Source organism: Perognathus longimembris, unplaced genomic scaffold, assembly GCF_023159225.1.
Source record: "Perognathus longimembris pacificus isolate PPM17 unplaced genomic scaffold, ASM2315922v1 HiC_scaffold_5827, whole genome shotgun sequence".
In the NCBI taxonomy this organism is placed as follows: domain Eukaryota; kingdom Metazoa; phylum Chordata; class Mammalia; order Rodentia; family Heteromyidae; genus Perognathus; species Perognathus longimembris.
Genome location: NW_025961297.1, coordinates 65,495 through 83,433, shown reverse-complemented (window position 1 = coordinate 83,433; position 17,939 = coordinate 65,495). Strand labels below are relative to the sequence as shown.

At 41.7% G+C, this 17,939-nt stretch overlaps 1 pseudogene; it reads right to left on the bottom strand.

The window, feature by feature from the left end:
• Positions 1–663: 663 nt before the first annotated feature.
• On the bottom strand, positions 664–1,793 carry LOC125345527 (annotated as a pseudogene).
• Positions 1,794–17,939: the final 16,146 nt, after the last annotated feature.

Sequence of the window (17,939 nt, the reverse complement as noted above, 5' to 3'; positions counted from 1 at the left end):
TTGCTCAGTTATACAGAATACATTTTCTTTGGCAACTTCATCAGTTAACATCACAGGACAACTACAAAGGTTTGGAATAACTTAGTATTTAAAATGTCATTGTAATTATTTAAATGTAACTTCTATAGATGCTAGAGTAAGAAAGCCTTCAAACATGCCTCATAACTTCATTCCCCTTCCCCCCAAAAAAACACAGAAAAACTCTGCTAAATAATCACTACTAAAAGATTTTTAGCTCCATATACAAGTATACAATGCAACTCATCTTTACCAGTGAAAAATATTACAACATTATCTCCAAATGCTCATCACATCTTCTGTGATAAAGGACAAAAAAAGGAGTACCTAAGTACCCTCTCAGCTTTTCTAGAAGGCTGTTACATACAAATTCAAATTGGCCCAAAAGTTGCCAGAACTATACGAATTCTCACTATTAACAGCTCAAAATTTACACTTAAAAAATACCAATAGTTCCTTAATTCTCGATCTATGAATTAAGCCTATCTTGGAAGCTTGGCACAGTACTACCAAGAAATTTATAAACAGGAAGCTCAAGTCCAGAAGTTTAACTAAGAAATTTTTTTCTCTAAAAAATAAAAACCCCACTAAAAACTACAACTCCAAAGTTCACACACTGTAAGCTAAAACAGGTCTGACAGAAAGTGCAATCTGAGACATAGTGATATAATAGATAAGCAACAAAAGTTAGCAAAAACTTCACAAAGACACAAATGGGTAAACACTTGAATGCAAACTTTCAGAAACACTAAGAAACGACTCATTTGGGTAATTTTATATACAGTTTGTATACAGCTTAAAACAGTACAACTGAAAACATCTGTATGTAAAAGCCACACCAAAGTCAAACGAAACACCAAGTAACAGTCTTCGAAGCTGTCACAGGAGAATAGCTGGCAGGTATTACCCTAAGACACACCCTCTTCCTGATCTATCATTTCTGTTTTAACTGAAAACACATCTGCCAGCATATGCTTTGGTATCTCTGAGCCCCGGACTTTCAGGGCATAACAAGCATTCTCCACTTTGGCCAGACTCTGTTTCAAGGTGTACAGCTTCTTAGAAACCTCATAAGGACCAGTGTTGCCAATGAATGAGAACCCATCATAAACCTGGCGCAAAAACTGGCTCACTTCAAAGGGCGTGTCGATGTCCCCGGTCCCCACGCTGTTAATGCACATGCGCATCAGCTCTCCCGTCAGGTCGGCCACTCCCAGCAGGTAGTCCACAGGCGTAACTTTCAGGCTCCAAGTGACTGGCTGCTTCATCTGGGCATCTGAGGTGGGAGTTTTGTTTTCTTTCCCACTGTCTTCAGTTGTAAATATCAACTGCTTATTAATTTCTTCCATACTGATTAATGAACGTGTTTTGATGAAGTGTTGAAAAGAGACAGCTTCCACATATTCCTGCAGCCCTGTGGTAATGGCTCGATGGAATTGATGCATGTCTTCTCCTGATAGCTCTTGGGCTACCTGCAGTATTTTTTGTCTGACACCATCCAACTTAATTTCTGATTCAGCCAATATTTCTTCCATATCAGGAGCACTGGTAATCCTATGGAGGAGAAAAATTGTCCTTTTACTTTCAACAGTTATGTCCCAGCCTAGTTTCACAAGTCTCTCATATTTGTCATGCCTTGCATCCAGTTCCAGCTGAAATGATTTGAAGGCCAACATCACCAGGGAGGACGAGTTAACGTCCTTCGCCTCTCACCTCTGGCTGTGCGGGAAGTTGTCATGCTTCCTCTTCCGGAACCCTCCTTCTTTGCCGCTCATGTCAGCCAAGCTTTCCCCCAGGCACATCGAGTCCGCAGAACGCCGGGCGGGCGGAGGGGCGTCGGGTGGCGTCGGGCCGACCCACCAGCGAGCTGCCCCGGGAGGCAGGAGGCGGGTGACGCACGCCGGAAGCCGTCCACGGTGCTCCCTCAGCCTCGCACACTTCCGGCCTCGGGCGCGCGCCCGCAGCAGCGCTCATTTCCGGCGCGGTGCCCGGTGTGCTCCCTCGGTCGCGCCTGCTTCAGCTTCTTGCATGCTGGGATTGCAGACTTGTGCTACCATGGTTGAGTCAGTTATGTATGTGCTTGTTAATGGTGTGTTTCTGGCTTGGTCTAGTTTTCATCCATTTTAACTACTTTTGGCTGATGGTTTGGGTAGTGGAATTGCAACTTATTTTTCTCCTTCAGATTTGTTGTGGCTATTCCAGTCTTGATGAACTTCCAAATGTGTTTCTGGAGCATGGAAGCCCTCTTGGGCATTTATTGGGATCATGGGGATGTTTTAGGTGCATTCTTTCTTCAAATCTGTCAGAAAGATTTCATGTGTTTTTTTCACTACACTTTTCTTGTATAGTTTTGTTAAAGTTATCTTTATTCCTCATGGCCTTTTATTGTGTCTTTTCTGTTTCTCTTGTTGGTGAAGAGCGACTTCATTTGTCTTTATATATTTTACTCAGCTGTCATTCACTCTCATGGTTTATCTGTAGATACTCTTAAAAATTATGCACTTGTATACATATATATGTACATATATATATATATATCTGTTACTCTAAAATGAGAGGCCTTTTTGCTCTTATTTTTCTTTTGTTGCTGGTCCTAGGGCTTGAGCTCAGGGCCTGGGCACTGTTCTGGAGCTTTTGTGCTGGAGGCTAGCACTCCATCACTTGTGCTACAGCTCCACTTCTGACTTTTTGTGATTAATGGGAAATAAGAGTCTCATGGACATTATTGCCTGGTCTGGCTTTGAACCTCAGATCTCAGCCTCCTGAGGAGCTAGGATTATAGGCATGTGCCACTGGCACCTGGATTTTTCCTTTGTTTTATTTTTTGTTAGGTCCAAACCAGGACTTGAACTTAGTATCTGATGTGCTTATTGGGTAGCACTCTACCAACTGAGCCATGCCTCCAGTCCTGAGAGGCCTTTTTAAAAGTCTATGTCTTATTTTTCCTTGTCTTCATGTATTAATATAGACTTTTATTATACCCTTTGGGATTTTTTGTTGTCAGTCACAGAACTTGAACTCAGAGCCTGGATGCTGTCCCTGAGCTCTTTTGCTCAAGGTTAGTGCTCTACCACCATTTCCTGATTTCTGGTGGTTAATTCGAGATGAGAGTCTTAAGAACCTTCCTGCCCAGGCTGGCTTCGAACCATGATCCTCATAGCTCAGCCTCCTGAGTAGCTAGGATTATAGGCATGAGCCACTAGCATTTGACTGGCCCTTTGTTTTGTTTTATTGAGGCATATCAATTCCCATACTGTCCATAGCTCCTTTTGCATTACAGTGGCAGAGTTGTATAGACTTACATAGTAAGCAAAGTTTAAAGGATTTGCCATTAAGCCCTTTACAAAATGTTTGCTTCAACCATCCACATAATGAGATTGAGCAGAGTCACTGTTGGTAACTCTTCTTGGTTTACTCCTGGCATTAAAATGAGTTTATCAAAGTGCATCATCAAGACCAATGCTAACATATTAATTAGGTTAAGAAAATGTCCTTTTAGTCCTAGATTTATAAGACATAGTTTTTGTTTTACTATTTAAAAAATAGGGAATAAGTGTTGGCTCCTAGCAATTTTGGCACCTTAAGGAGATTAGCTTTAGTCTCATTTCAAACATATTTCATTAAATTCTCTTCTAAATTGTTCTATCGTTTCCAGTTCTTGGTAGCAGCATCCCGCTGTTCACCAGAGTGCCTTTGTAGTATGAGGTTGTAATGGGTCTGACTTTTCCTGGGGACTTGTCCACAGCGGGGTTGTGGGAATTCTGCTCCAGCTTTTCCCATGCCCCTCATTGACCTGGGACCCAGTTTTTATGTTAATTCATCAAACTTGGCATTTCTGGGCCGTGAAAACAGCCTAAGTTGATAACCCTCAAATGTTCCAAAGTTAACGGTCCAGAGTTTAAATTGTGTAGGGAAACTGTTTGTTTTCTTTCCTTGAAGACAGACAGACAGACAACAGACTGATAGGCAGATGACAGACAGGCCCATGACCTGAGCTGCTGGGAGACATTTCTGAACCTCTTTTTCCTGGGGCTGCTGCTTTTTGAGAGGCTTCACTTGGGACAGCAGCCTTTGGCCTTGGGTAGGCTGCATAGGCTTTGCCTCTCTTGCCTACCTACTGGGAGATGCTTACTTCTGGTCCTCTATTCATCCTGGCTCCCTCCTTTCCCTTCCCATGGCTCACTTCCTAAGGACAGAATTCACAGGCAATTCCATGCTTACTTCTAGTTTTTAGTTGTTCCTGTGCTTCCTGTGCCTGTTAATATCGCCTTTACTTGCAAGTTCAGTTGTGAGTTTAAAAAGATGATATATGGCTAGGTGCTAGTGGCTCACATCTGTTATCCTAGCTGCTCAGGAGGCTGAGATCTGAGGATCACAGTTTGAAACTAGCCCAGGCAGGAAAGTTCTTGAGACACTCATCTCTAATTAGCCACACAAAAACTAGAGGTAGAGCTGTGACTCCAGTGATAAAACATTAGTCTTAAGCAAAAAAAAAAAAAAAAAAAATCAGAGACAGTGTCCAGGCCCTGAGTTCAAGCCCCAGGACTAGCACACAAAAAAAGAGATAGGTTCAGGGACTTGTAGCAAGTGTGTGGTTTGTGTCTTCTGAGCTCACTGTCTTGCAGCAAGGAGAGGATGTCCTCTAAATGTAGTTTTGATACTCAAAAAAGAGCTGGAAACTTATTAGTCTCACCTGGTAATTCTGAAATATGGTAATGGTAATGATTATGCTTCTCTGGGAGAATTTACAATTTTGCATGGTTTTCAATTCAAGAAGAAGCTGAAAGAGGTGTTTAATGGGCATTCAATGCTTGAAAATAAAATGCAGATACATAGCAGGGTGCCAATGACTCATGCCTAGCATCCTTGCTACTCAGGAAGCTCAGATGTGAGGATCATGGTTTGACACCAGCTTGGGCAGGAAAGTCCATGAGACTCTTATCTTCCATTCAACAACACGGAAAAGCCTGATGTGGAGCTATGGCTCAAGTAATAGAGTGCTGGCTTTGAGCGGAAACAGCTAAGGGACGGCATCCAGGCCCTGAGTTCAAGCCCTAGTACAGACACAAAACATATACCCACAGGTACACCACTAGCATTTTCTTCTGAGCAAGTAGAGCTGCAAGGAATTCGTAGGCTGGCAAGGTGTGCAGGATGGGTCTGTCCGTCCCCTGTCTATTGCCTGTGTTCAGAATACATGGGCAGGCCTGGGGCTGGTGGAGGCTTGCAGGGAGCGGAACTTTCATGTCTTCTCTTGATTTTTTTGCTCATACTCTGAAATCAAGGCAACTCTTCCATGAAAATACAGCCAGGGGTCATTATAGTTTTTGATTAGTGCCGGAATGGCTGCCATTTTAATCACTGTTAATGGTTGAGAGGAGGCTCTATGGGACTTTGCCATGGCTCATGCTTGTTTACAATCTAATTTAGCAGCATCTTAATTTGGATTGAAAGACAGCCTTGGGAATTTTTGCTCAGTGCTTTTCAGAGTGTTCTGGAATGACACGTTACCTGATGCTACCTGAGGGAGGGTACTTGGGCCGTCACAGCTTCTTGGAGTCCTGATCTACCCCTGAGAGCGCCAGAAGTGCCAGGCTGTGATTCCACCACAGTCCTGTGTGACTATGGAGCTGTGCACATGACTGCAGAGAGCCTTCTTGGTATACAGTAGGCACATTTGCGGAGGAGCTAATCCAGCTAACCAGTCTATCTGGAGCACAAATTACAAGCCTGCTAATTAGAGTGATGTTCAGCTTCCAGCAAAGCGCTAGGCACCTGTGGACTTTGCCAGAGTCTGGACTTCTGAATGGTTTGACAAGAGGAAAGGAAAGGAATAGGCCAAAGAGGCCATCTCAGGGCAATTGCTTACAATCAGAACAGGACGTAGCCCAAGGATCTGCTTCTTCCTTTGCCAGAAAAATGCTCATTCTTCCCCTTTCATGATTGCACCCTTGTTCCAGTATTGACTATTTTCATTTTTCTTTTGTTTTCTGGCCTAGTACTCTGCACAAACCCAGGGATCCATAGTCTGAGACATGCCCTCCCCAGTTGGCACAGTTTTCTAACCTCTATGACCCAGCTGCTCTGTTAATTCTCCTTCCTATTTCTGTGACTATTCTGTGCAGTTCTGTGAATATTCTCCAGTGTTCAGTAATCCCTTGCTGTCTAGTGTTCTCTCTCTTTCTCTCTTTTTACTAATTGTAAAGAGATATTCACTAATGTTAATATTTATTGAACATATGTCATCATCATGTGCCAGGCCCATTTAAAGCATTTTAATAACAGTAGCTGATATTTATTAAGCACCCAATACTGTTTTTGGTACAGGGAATGTGAAGTAGTTGACACAGTGACTGCTTCTCTCCAATCATGTTTTTCTAAGGGACCGGTGGAATCCATCAGTAGACAAACCCCAGGCGGTGGCAAGAAGGGACATGTGGAAGGCTTGTGGAAAGAGGGGCTGCCTGTCTGCTATGTGACTCCTCAGGCCTCCCTATCATTCACTCACAGTTCCACTTTTGTCCAGAGCCCAGCTCAAGTCCTGCACCTGCACTAGGACCCTTCTCTACTTTTTTTTACATTCTTTTGAGATATTGGTGATAGCCAGCCATTCCTATCCATTGCCTTTGTGGAAGGAAAATGCATACGTTGTAGGGCACTTCACCATTGCATTCTAGGACCCACAGTTGGAGCATTTGACACTGACTCCTCACAAGAGCTTAACTCTTTCCACTTAAAGAGGAGGAAACAGACTTTCTGAAGGTTACATCTGGTAACTGACTGATCCAGGATTTGAACTCAGGTCCTGTAGAATCCACAAGCTTCTCTTTGCCACCAGCCCAATCCTCTCCAGTATGATCAGGACCCTGCTTTGATCTTTCAATCCTGCTTCTTGTTCCCCGTAGGGAAAAGGCAACCTGTCTTAGAGACATGGGTCATACTTCACGTAGCTTCTGGTTTTGTAAATCTGGGTTTTCTCCTTTGACTACTCTTGCAGGTGTTGTGTAGGTGAACATAGCTATGCCTATGCAGACAAGGTAAGCATTTTTTTTTACATTCCCTCTCCTTAAGTACTCTTGCTGAATGCCCCAGGTTGGACCAGACCTGAGCACATGAAGCCTCTACTCTTCAGTAGAGGGGTGTCTTGGTGTAGAGGCCAATCCTCACATCAGAGCACAGCCCTGGCCATCCTCTGAGCACCCATGGCTCCTCTAGTCCTTCCTACCATCTTGCCGGCCTCATGAGTTCCCTTAGTGCATGCGGTCCTAGCTGCTGAGAAAACCTACACATCTAAAAATAGACCCAACTTTTTATAAGTGATGGTCTTGAGAGACACGAAACTTATTTCACTAGATCTTTCCAGGGCTCGGAAAACATTTGATAGAGCTCCTTTTTCTAAATTGCCTTCCGGCTACCCGAGAAAGTCAATTTTCTTTTTTAATAGCTGCACGTCATTTCTGGACTCACAATGGCCTGAACCCAGTCCAGTTGCCCATCAGAGTCATCAATAGGGACTCCATTTAAAATTCATCTCTTTTCCTAGTCTGTCTATCCTCAGGGGATTAAAACTAGAGAGTCACTAAGGTGCGCACAGGAAATTGTGGAGGAAGAATTCTGAAATGTTCAGAATGTCACAGTTGATCCTGGGAGCCCAGTGGGCTAGCATGCTCTACTTTGAACTTAATCTGCTGCCCCTCAGCTCTCTGCATCTTAGCAGAAAGAAGGGAATTTCATGAGAATAAAAAAGAAGTATTTGGAGACAGAGAAGGAAATGAGTACCATGCCCTCCCTAATGATTGAGTGGGAACATTTCATTTTAGAAATGGAAGGAGGCTGGTCTACTACAGTTGGGAAGATGGATGATAGAAGCGAGAGGGGGAAGGTGTAAAGGAAGGCCATTTGTTCCCAAATAGCGTCCTTCTGGTGAGGGAGAGAGTCTACAGACTGGGAAGGTGAGTTGCTAAGGGCATGGTCTAAGCTAGAACAAGAACTTGGTCTTTATTTTTCTCTCATCAGCTTTGCTCAAACATTCAGTTGACAGTGGTATGTGGAGAACTATCACTGAGTTTTCTTCTGCTTTGTATATCTAGCATGGAGTTCTAGCTCTGCCACATAAGGATTAGGTGAATGTTAATTCACCCATTAAATTCACCCATTAAATATGGGTTCCATGAGAGGATGGGAAGCCGGCTTGTTAATGACTGTCATTCCCATAGTGACCACCAAGTGGTGCCCTCTTAGAGCAGGAGCAAATGTCTTCAGAGATGGAGAATGGCGGGGCCCAGGTTAGCAGAAAATTCAGAAGCGTGGTTGCTGCTGACTTTCTTTATTTAGGTCAGGTTCACAGGAGAACCAAAGGAATCCTTCTGGGTGTTTTTCATTCTTAATTAAAGTGTTAGGCTTGAAATTTCTAGCCCAGGCCAGTGGTGTTTAAAGGGGTTCCTATGTGTCTTTTCTGCTCACGTTCTGTCTTCCACTAGAATGTACCTCTTATAGTTTCTCCATTTCCTCTGTAGTTCCTCTTTGTAGCGCCATGTATAGACTGGTACATTACCTTGTGTGGATCCCAGTATTGGGTCCCTCTGTGTAGATTTGTGCTCTGTGCCTAGGGTTTCTAAGTTGAATGCTCATAATCTCACAAGATGGGAATAGTTAAAGAAAACATTTCAGTGGGCTTAGGAAACTTCTCCACAGCAACACAGATAGCTGAGTGGCAGGGAGAGAGAGGGGGGAAGATATACAGGCAGATAGGCAGGCAGGCAGGCAGGCAGGCAGGCAGAGACGGAGAGGTAGAAGAAAGAGGAGGAGGAAGAGAGGGGAGAGGGAGAAGAAAAGACAGCCCTCATACCCAGGCCTACCACAACCACAGGTCATGCTGTTTTGATTTATGCAGTATATAGTTGAATGTGTCTGTGTTGATGAGATCCAGGGACAGTAGTAAAGCAAAATCCAGGTAATCAAAGCCACATCATATACAGTGAGTACAATCATCTCTGGGATGTTCACAGCCATTTGCAAAGGTATACTCAGCCCAATGCTTCTTGGTATCCATAACCCTAATTTAAAGGTAGTAGAGATTCTGATTGCTCCAAGCAGAGGATGGAGATGCTGGATGAAACTGTGTGATGGTGTGCGTGTGGTGGGGGGAGGGGTGATGGTGTGTGTGTGTGCACATGTGCTTATGTGTGTGTTTGAGAGAAAGTGAGTTAAACCTACATAGGCCTGGGATACTGTCATTCCTGGGATACTGTCATTCTTGCCAAGACTGGACTTTGGAAACAGAGCAGATGAACTTTATCCTGAACCCTAGAAACCTCTTTCCACACAGGCCTAATCGGCATCCCAGTCTCTTCTTCAAAATGTCTTCTATCCTGTGTCTGTGTTTCAGGTTTCAGTTATTTGATAGGTCACAATGAATTGTACGGGGTTAATAAAATAAATAGATCGACACACTGATTTAATAAATAGCATTTCTTTGGGGAGAAAATGACTTAGCTTAGTTAACATCTGCAGAAGATCTTGATGTTGAGGTATCAGGAATGATTAGCAGCTGGGAGGTTGAAGGAGGCAGCAGTTAGGATTGTGATGGGAGCTATCACTAAAAGTAAGTTGGAGGGAAGGGGATCAAGGGAACTTAGGGTTAAAAAAAAACAATACCTTGTAATGATGATACAGATCAAGATGCATTGTACATATAAACTGATTTGTTATATGATAAAATAAATAACCTAAAATTAAGGTAAGTAAAGGAAGAAGTGGGTTGGGAGGGGTTGAATGAGGCTATTGAAAAGGGTGACATGGATTAAAATGCCCTGTATTCATAAACTGCTTTGGTGAATGGTAATGGCACTGTACAACTACTTACAGAGAGTAAGAATATATCTTTAGGGGCTGGGGATGTGGCTTAGCGGTAGAGTACCTGCCTAACATGCATGAAGTGTTGGGTTCAATTCCTCAGTATTACATAAACAGAAAAAGCTGGAAGTGGTGCTGTAACTCAAGTGGTAAGAGTGCTAGCCTTGAGCAAAAGAAGTTCAGGCACAGTGCCCAGGTCCTAAGTTCAAGCCCCAGGCCTGGGAAAAATAAGAATACACTTTTTAAAACACCTCATAAATACTTTCATTTCAGGCCCTACTTGATGCTTTTTCGTAGAGCCACATCTTATCCTCCTGTTTTTATGTTCAAAAATCTTATTGGAGTCCATCAGAAATGCTCAGTGATAAAACACATGATAAATGTGGCGAGAGACTTAGGTGCTAGAAGTTGGGTATTAGTAATCCTCAGAGTAGATATTGTTATTCTTTGCTCCCTTCTTTCTTTTAAATAATGAAATGGAAGTAGAGGTGACCACAAACTAGCTCATGACAAAAACCATAATTGGTAGCCAGGACTGTGTGGTTATAAAGCTATCCTCAACCACTGTGTCATGCTATGAGAACTAAGTAGCAAACCATAAAGTAAAAGCTCTCGCTATCCATAATGTAGCAAAGGAATTCCCTTAGTCATTTGACAGTGAGTGTATCGGTGCTGTGGTGAGTCCTAGGTTAGGGTGAATAAAATGGTGGACCCCGTCACATAGGATTTGACCTCAGAGAAGAGTAGGGAAGGCTTAGTGGCTTGGGAGGCTTGGTTACAAGTTGACATTGAAGCTTGTTTTAGATCTGTTCATTTAGTCTACAACTTGCCTTAATGAAAGTTGGTTTTAAAACGGACCAGATTTGTATCCTTTCTTTAGAAAGACATCCATTCAGGGATAGTTATGATGTAAGGAGGCCAAGTCTGAGTAACTTCTCACAGCCATCTTGGTACCTCTTGCTGAGTACCCAGTACTGAAAGGGAGAGAGGCCATACGTTAAATGTAGATGCCTAGCTCAAGGTGAGCTAGGAAAACTGCTTCAGAGAAATGCAAATGTTATAGCCTTATAGAGAATGCTATGAGTCTGCATTGATTACCTCCCTAAATGGCTTGAATCACCACCCTCAGAGTAGTCTCTTAAGATTCCCCTATGTGGAAAGGCTCAGGCGTATTTCCTGGATGGAAGGTTGAGGCCTGTCTTCCCTAGATGGAAAAGTTCTGCTGGTACCTGAGCTTATACCTGAGTATGTCCATGGAAGGTCTGCTTTTGTTGGGCTTGCGTGCCTCCACCCCAAGCATGTGGTTTGTGTCTTTAAAAGCTTTGTATAAGCTCTGTTCCGGGCTGCAGATCTTTGACACAGGAGTCCATCTGTAGACCACCAAAGCTCTAATAAAGGCTCCCAATTCGACCTCTCAAAATGTGGCTTCTCTTTTTTCTCACCGTACAGCAGTGGCTCTCTAGTACTTGTGTCTTAAATGGCAAGCAATTAACGACAGCTTTCCTTACTTGATAACCTATTTGACACCATACACGTGTGTCTTAGAAATCTGCCAATCATAGAGCCGCATACTTTTTAAAATTCTCTATATATCTGTTTCACAATTCCCTCTCATCTGTTCTATTTGGAGCTACTCTTCATCCACTGTACATCTCTTTCACCATAGTGAGCAATAAAGTCATCTCTTTGCTTCTGTTTCAGCTACTAAACGGAGTTTTCATAGCTCTACAGGTGAGATCTTGTTGGACTGCGGAGAAGAAGTGTGGATAATAGGTTGGAGCAGGATGGGTAGTGATGATGGTGGGTGCTGTAAACATGAAGCTCAAGAGGGCCTCTTGATGCAACAATGTCTATTGAGAGACTTGAGGGACTTGAGAGGAGTCCAAAAAGCCCCAAATCTAGACAGAGAGCTTCTAGAAGGAAGGGCTTTGGGGTAGGAGAGGATGTTTCAATGTCTGGGGAAGAGGCAAATGAGGCAGGTGGGGAACTAGGAGGAGTTTGATTGCAAGATTAGGCCCTAAACTGTTGTGAAAGCCAAGTCAGATCCTGGAGTAGTCTACTCCTGAATATGTTACCTAGTTATCTTTCTCAGTCATGATTTACTATCTTTTCTATCGATGGAGAGAGATGCCTGTCAGAGAAGAGAAACTTATCTGGCTGCCCGTGACTGGGGCCTGTAATCCTAGATATTCAGGAAGTTGAGATCTGAGGATCATGGTTGAAAGCTAGCTGGGCAGGAAAGTCTGTGAGTCTCTTATTTCTGATTAACCACTAAAAAGCTAGAAGTGAATAGAAGTGGAGCTGTGGCTCGAATAGTAGAGTGCTAGCATTGACAAAAAGAAACAAACAAAAATAAAACAGTTCCAGGACAGTGCTCGGCCCCTGAGTTCAAGCCTTTGGACCGACAGCAAACAAACATAAGTGAAGCCTACAACAATTTATTTGTTGTCGATACCTTGTTTCTTAGTGAAATCATCTGTCTTCTGCTAGAATTGTTGTTGGAACATGATGCCCCCCGGGTAACTGTTATTTTAGTTTGGGGATTATGGCTGCGCTGAATGAGGGTGGTGGTGTTGGGGCTGCTTGGATTTGCTAGCATTGACATGGGGTTTGCTCTGTGAGATGACAAGGCCAGCTCCACAGTTTCTTGTGTTACGTAAGAGGCTCTTTTTTTTCCTGACCCCTTTGCTCCTCCAAATGTGTTCTCCCATATCCGGCTGGAAGTGAATCTCTTTTCTTATGACTCCCAACGATGGGACATATTTCCTTAACCATACCTCACGCTGCCTTGTATGCGCAGTGAATGCATCTTGCTTGTGACACTCTCCTTGTGTGGGTTGCTAGCTGCAGAATTTATGAGTTACATCAAGTAGCAGAAAGTTTAAAGATAAAGCAAGGGGCTTACAAGGAGCATGCTGCCACATAATAAAGGCTTGTGCACTACACACACAGAGACACACACAGTGTTAATAGCACACTGTGTTAGGAAAAATGAAAAGTTGTAAAAAATTAGTTTGTCACTGTCAGCACCTCCATTCACTTTCAGGCTGAGACTATGTCCAGAGCTCAGGCCAGAGAAAAATGATCCAGATTGGGAAAGAGAAATTCAGATGGTCATTACTATATCTAATAAATGAATTCAGCAGAGCTGCTGGACACAAGATCAATGGACAGCATGGCAGCGTGACTATGATCCAATCATGAGTTACCTGGACAAGAGTCTCATTTGTAATAGCTAGTGAAACAATGAAATACAAATGGATAAATGTAACATTCACTACCAACTGGGAAAGAATCCTAGAACACATACACACACAGATACACACACACACACACACACACACACACTACGCAGAGTAATTTTAAGCAAAAAGAACAATACAGGATGCATCATATTACCTGACTTCATAATATACTACAATGCTATGATCACCAGAAAAACACGGTAATATTGAAAATGTTGCTGGGAAAGTTAGATATTTACCTGCTGAAGGATGGAGATAAGCAGTAAGTGAAAGAGAGAATGGACAAATAGTACTGAATCAAACTAGGAAGTTTCTGCCCAGTGAATGGCATAGTTGATAAGCTAAAATAGACAGCCTAGAGACTCAGAGAAGACCTGTGTCAGCTACACGTCAGAGGGTTCAAGAAACTAAACTCTCAAAGAATCAATGACCCAAATACTAAATGGGCAAATGAGCTAAATAGAGACTTCTCAGAAGAAGTAAAAATTGCCAATAGACACATGAAAATGCTTTTATTGCTGGCCGTAAAGGAAATGCACATCAAAACAGCACTGAGATTCCATCTCATCTCAGTTCAAATGTGTACATGATCAAGAATACAAACAACAATAGAGGCTGTCATGGATGCGGGGTTGGGGGGGAGGGCGGGATCCCTAATAACACACTGATGGTGGGAATGTAAACTACCTCAACCACCCCAGGAAGCAAAGTTTATTTAGATAAACCCAATAAAGTAAACCTAGAACTACCCTGTGATCCAGCAATCCCACTGGAACATATATCCAAAAGATTACAAACCATCATATGCTAAAGCCTCTTGTATAACCATGCTTATTGCTGCACTATTCACTATAGCTAAGGGATAGAAACAGCTCTTATGCCCCTTAATGTAAAAATAGATCAAGAAAATGTGATATATATGTATATATTTGTGATGGAATTTTATTCATTCATTAGAAGGAATGAAATTACATATTTCTAAAAGAAATGGAAGGCTCTGGGAAAAAAATCATATTAAGTGGAATGAGTTAGACCCAGAGAGACAAAGGATGCATGTTTTCTCTCATATGTGGAAGCTGGACCTAATTTATACATATGCAAGTAAACACATACAGAGTTGTATGCTAGGGTACACGGACATATTAACTGTATTTGCAAAGAATAATTCAAATGGTGTAATTTCTTAGAAAAACACACTCACAATACAACAATGTGAATATCAGGAAAAGTATTTGAAAGGTGGGGAGAGGATCAGGAATGGGGAAGACTAATCTAGAAAAGAGGGTAGGGAGAATGCAGACATAACATCCAACATGTATCCGATGAAACTGGGAAAATTGAGAGTAGGGGTTGGGTTGGGAGAGATGGGGGAGAATGATGAAAGAAAGGGGTGACATGGGTCCAGATACACTGCACTTACAAGTAGATTTAAATAGATTTGTTGAATGGTGACTCCTGTGCACTACTACTTAAAGATAATAAAAAGATAACTGAATAGTGGATGCAGATTCTTCTCTTCCCATATACAACAACCAACTTAAAATGAACGAATGACTTAAATATAAGAACTGAAACTATGCAACTGCAAAAAAGAAAACATGTAAAATACTTCAGGACATGGAAATAGGCAAAGATTATTTTTCTTTAGAAAAATAAGTATCCAGAAGCTCAGACTGTGGCTCATACCTATAACCCCAGCAACTTGGGAGGGAGAAGAAGATCTGAAGAAGACCATGAGCAAGGAGATCATGGGTTGAAGCCAGCATAGGCAAAAAGATATTGAGTCTTATCTATCTTAACAAGCAAGTCAGACATGGAGATGCATTCCTGTAAACCAAGCTTTACGGGAGCATTGGTAGGAGTATGCTAGAGGATCTCAGGGTCCAAGGCTGGTCCCAAAATGGAAGAACCTCTCTGAAAAGTAATATAAAGCACAAAGGACTGGAGGCATGGCACCCCTGCCTCGCCAGTGCAGGGCCCTGAATTCAAACCTTGACACCACAAAAACGTCAATACATTCATTTAAATTCTTTTACTTCTGAGTTGGGAAGTTTCTGGCTAATAGTTTTTCCAATACATTTTCTGCTGATTTTTTTCCCTCCTCATCTATATCTATCTATCTATCTATCTATCTATCTATCTATCTATCTATCTATCTATCTGTCTATCTATCTATACACACACACACACACACACACACACACAGTGAATGTTGATTTGCTTGATGGTATTTTGTTCCTCTGACTATATAAAACTTAGCAACTTGTGTTTAAGTTCATAGACTTGTTTTGCTTTTTGTGAAGTCAGCTATTGCGCCCCTTCAATGAGTTTCTAATTCAGTTATTAAATTCTTTTAGCTCCAGAGTCAAGTCTGTTCTTTTATCTTATTTTTGTTTGCTAATATTCTTGTTCTGTTCAGTTTTCATTTCTTCCTGATTTTATTTGTATACCTATAGCTTATTGTGTTTCTCTTCTCTTTTTTCTTTCTTTTTCTTGTTGTGCCATCATGCGGCTTGAACTCGGGTCCTGGGTGCTGTCCCTGAGTTCTTTTTGCTCAAAGCTAGTACTCTACCAGTTTGGTCCAAAGAACCACTTCTGGTTTTCTGGTAGTTCATTGGAAGTAAGAGTTTTGGAAATTTCTGTTCCTTTGATGAGGCCATATTTCCTTGTTTCTTTATAGACCTTGCTGCTGATGTACAATTTGTCTGTTTGCTATAATTTTGGCATATGTAAGAACACTCAGTTCTCACAGTCTTTATAGACTGGCTAACAAACCATCTAGTCAGATCAGGACCCTCCCCTTGTGACCCATCTAACCCTAATTATCCCTCCTCCCACCCCTCCACCCCACAACCCAACTCTCCAATTCCATTGCACCTAAGTTTGAGAATTTATTACCTTCATACATGGAAAGACCTTTGCCCACCAGTCTGGAGAACAATTTGGAGGGGCTTTTCTGGATCCGTGTTTTCTCTCTGCTTGTACATCTTCATTTCCCAGAGATTTGCCATATTTTTTTTTAAAGAGTTTGTCATCTCCGGCTCCATCTGCTGTTGCTTTGGTTTTTGCCAGTCCTGGGCCTTGGACTAGCTTCTTTTTGCTCAAGAGCCGCAGCACCACTTCTGGCCTTTTCTGTATGTGTGGTGCTGGGGAATTGAACCCAGGGCTTCGTCTATATGAGGCAAGCACTCTTGCCACTAGGCCATATCCCCAGCACCTGCTGTTGCTTTGCAGTACTGCAGATTCTCTGGTAGGGCAACAAGCAACCCCTGGGCATCCAAACTTTGGATGGGGCAGGAGAGAAGTCAGTCCTGCAGGTATCACCCTGAAAACCTGGAATGTTTGGCCCATGCCTATTTCCTTGCCAAGGGAGAAGCCATGAGTAAGACCTTTTCTCCCAAGTCCATTCAGGCGTGCTGAGTGTGGGTAAGGGTAACATGGAAGAACTGCAATGAGTTTTCTTACCTGATATAGTTCTACTGTTGTTGACTTCCACTCATCTAGGGGAGCTGTCTAGGGTCTCATCAAAACTTTCTGGATAGTCAGAAGCTCTGTGAGAATGAGTTGAGATCTTCCTGTCCCACCATCTTGTTTATGTCACCGCCCAGGCAGACAAGATTTGATACCTATCAGGATAGGGCAATGGAATGGCTGTCTGGGGATAAGATTCCATGTCTTCTTCTGTGACTATCAGTAAAGCTATTGATACACTGTTTTTTTTTAAAGGATAAGGGTGCTAAAATAGAGATTACAAAAGTATACTAGAAACTATAACATCTAAAACAATGCATTTGCTTACCCTCTTCATGCTCTCAGAACTTTAATGGTAAAACGATTTCCTTTAATATTTTCCTAATTATGAGCCCAATAAATGTTTATAGGAGAATGGATATGTAAATCAGCTGTAATATGTTCAGAATGTTTAATGACTGTGAGCATTTTGGAATTTTTTTGTTATATTTTGTATGCATCTGTGTAATATATTCCTAGTTATGTTGAATACATTACATAAATATTGTCTGTACACAGATTACATTTACATTTGTATCATGTTTCCTCCGTGATCACCAGGTTTTATATAATGAATTTTTTTCCATGTTAAGCCTTCAGTGATTTTTCAGTACTAAACATTTTCCTAACATATGGCTTTGCCATATTCTATTTAATCATCTAACCACATCTCATATTTCTATATAAAAGGTCATGACAAATATGGGGATGTGAACACCTTTGTAAAAATATTGTACACGTGATTTCTTTCCAATAGGTTCCTGGAAATGGAATTACTAGGTCAAAGAAGGCTTGGACATGAATCCTTTTCTTATTTTTCTCTCGCCTTTGGCCAATCGCTTTTGGATAATGTGTGACAGTATCTGTTATATTGCTCTCGTTACATAGGGGTATTATTTTTTTTTTTCATTAGTTTGATAGGTAATGATGATGCCACATTTTATTTATATTTACTCAATTATTACCAAGGTGGAGTACTATTTCATTTGTAGTCATTGTTCTGCATCTGTGCTTTGTTTATTCTTATTCCCCTTGCTCTTTTTCATATTGGGAGACTACAAATTTTGCTTTATAATGAGCTTTTAACTACTCCTATATTGAGGCCATTCATACATTCTTAGTTTTGTGGTAGTAAATTTTCCCTGATTGATGATATATAGTTTTAATTAGATCTTCTGTTCTGGCATACTGAATCTTTTGTTTTAAAGGGTTTGTATAATTTCTTAGCAATATCCTTTTTTATTGCCCCTTTAGTTAAGTTCCATCAAATCAAATATTAGTTAAATCTGGATTTTCACATATGTCTATGTA